Source organism: Jaculus jaculus, chromosome 1 (genome assembly GCF_020740685.1).
Source record: "Jaculus jaculus isolate mJacJac1 chromosome 1, mJacJac1.mat.Y.cur, whole genome shotgun sequence".
Taxonomy (NCBI): Eukaryota; Metazoa; Chordata; class Mammalia; order Rodentia; family Dipodidae; genus Jaculus; species Jaculus jaculus.
Genome location: NC_059102.1, coordinates 69,574,389 through 69,577,088, shown reverse-complemented (window position 1 = coordinate 69,577,088; position 2,700 = coordinate 69,574,389). Strand labels below are relative to the sequence as shown.

Sequence of the window (2,700 nt, the reverse complement as noted above, 5' to 3'; positions counted from 1 at the left end):
TTCTGGAAACTACAAAGCTGGAGCTGCCCTATGTGATACAGAGGTGGACAAGGATCCTGAGTAGCCAGAGACCTCTACCCTTGCTGGCCCTGTATACCCAGATGTGCAGCAGCAGCGCCTTTAGGGTCAGTCAGTTCTGGTTTTAGGTCATCTGCTTTCAGTGTTGCCATGTGTGAAGTTTTATTTTCCCATACTAGTAAAACTGTCTCCTGTGGTACATTAGCCTTTCAGCTCAACTGTGCTAATCTAAATTCTCTGGAATTTCTGGGACTTACGTGGTAGCCTGGAGGAACCTTCCCTCATCAATCTGTATCAACCTATTGCTCTTCAACATTCTCCAATGCTCAGGCTTCTCTCAATTATGTATATCTACTGATGTTTCATTATTTCAAGTACTTTATTGTGCTAAAGGTTTGCTGACAAAATGGAATAATGAATAACCAGTTTATGGGTAAAGTTCTTTTTATTTTTTGAGCTTATGAACTTTGGGATTTCCTTAAACAGCAAAGCTATCAATCTGAACAGGAGGGGGGGAGGAAAAAAATTTAAATCCACAGGAAGATGCCACCCAGCACCCCAAATCAGCACAAAGCTCTGGTTATATCTTCACATAGTAAAGTGGTTCCACAGCCCAGAGACATGGCGTCGGTCCCACGTGGGTGTATCCTTTAAATTCCTGCAGTGTGAACAAAATATCCCTTGACACATTCATCAAACTCCCCCTCCCCACCCCAGTTGGCTTTCCAAAGAAGAAAGCTCACAAGGGTGAGTTTAGACAGTGTTGCGATGCGGAATGTCTATATAGGTCCCCGTGGTCCCGGAGGGAGGACAGCAGCATCCACCCAGCAGAGCCTCCACACCGGGGCTGCTGTCTGCAGCAGCCACCCTGTGCACGCTGCAGTGGGAGCTGTCAGCTAGCTGGGCACCGACTGACAGCACAAAGGCACAAGTGAGTCCCTGTCCAGACCATTCACTTCTGTGCCAACTTGCTTAGTGTTCTAGGACATTGAGGGTGAGCCATGAGCTTATCCTCCAGCGAACTTCTGAGAGAATGATGGACAAAGCTCATTACAAAGTGTTTTCAGGTTTGGTAACTGTTAAAACTTGCTGGCTTTTATAAAATGTCTTTCAGTAGATCAATGAATCTATAAATGGTGGGATTTCACTACAGACTGCATGTAAAACAGAGGTGCGGCTCATGGAAAGGAGCCATTGACACTGCTACAGGTCATGATTTCAGGGTCTCATGATAAATGCTTTGGCTGAGGCTGCATAGTTATGTGAGCCCACTCAGATGATGTGGCGCAAGGGTAGGAGCTGGTAGCAACAAGCGGTTCTCAAGAGTCCTCCTCCTCATTAATTTCAGAAATTCTGTCGATAGAGTTCAGGATTTCAGCAACAAGATTCAGTGTTTCTGCTCCAGACACCAGCTGCTTTATGGATGAGCGTGCATTGTTCATGACAATGCGGAGGTTCTGCAAGGCCACCTCCGTGTTCTGTTTCACCACTGTAAGGCTGGTGCCCTGGCCTGCACGCAAGGCTTTATTTTCCCTCTTGAAGCTGGAGACCTGTGCCTGGAGCAAGCTTACTTCCCGTTTCAGCATTACCACATGATTTTCTGCCTTTATAGCCCATTTAGTCATTAGCTCGAGGGTCTGCTCGACTTGCTGGACCAACGACTCCAGGTCATGGAAGTCACTCTCCTCCTTGATCTTCTTTGCCTCCAACTTCCGCTCCAGTGTCCTCACCATTTCTGTTTGAGTTTCAGGAGAAGCTCTGAACCTTATCCAGCTTTCTTGTTAGTTTAGAATTTTCATCTTTTAGTGCTTTGTAACTTATCTGCAGCGTCCGCAGGTGTCGGTCTCCCGAGGACTCTCCGAGTGCTGCAAAGTCTGCACCTGGACTGCAGGGGAAACCTGAGAGTCAGTGTCACTAATGGTCCATGGGGGCAAAGACTCGGGTCCTGCAAGCTCTGATATGTTGGAGAAAAAGGAAAGGTATATGCCACAGAGTGACGTGCTGCCTGTGACCCTGGAGGAGTGAGTCTGTTCCGCCATAGACGGCATGTAGGCTCCATCCCACCCATCCTCCTCTTCCTCCTCTTCCAGATCACCGGCTCCTGTTGAGTCTTCAAAAATGGTTGCTGATAATCCAGGTCATATCCCATGGTCTGAGAGGTTGGAGAACTGTGGTCTAGTCCCAATGGGTGCCTTGATGCTTCCTTCGGATAAATCCTACTGTTGGTTGACGTGTCTTTCAACAGGCTAAGGTTCTTGGTTCTTAGAAACTCTTTAAAGGAGAATGGATTAGCCCCTTCAACATCTTCTGGTTTGTCATCATTGGGAACGACGAGGCTCCGAGTCCGGGACAAAGGGGGAGCGTAGCCCCACATCCCCACACCCGCTAGCCCAGCGCCGGCTCCATGACCCCCTAAAGTTCTTGATTGTATTCTCAATTAAAACAATTTGTCTCTCATTATTTCAGTCATTACTACTAGGTAATTAAATACTTTTAATAAAACATTGCTAGCATATATAAATTGCAGATTTATGTTTTGAATTTACTTTTTGAATGTCTCATAGCTTTGCAAGGCTCCAAAGAAAATAGAAACTACCATTTCTTACTGCATTTTTTTGTCTTTCTGATTTCTCTTTTTGGAAAATAGCCATTACTCCCTTAGAATTTTCTTTTGGTACTTTC

General features: G+C 46.0%; 1 pseudogene; it reads right to left on the bottom strand.

Annotated features, from left to right (window-relative positions):
• Positions 1-1,337: 1,337 nt before the first annotated feature.
• LOC101605861 lies at positions 1,338-2,392 on the bottom strand (annotated as a pseudogene).
• Positions 2,393-2,700: the final 308 nt, after the last annotated feature.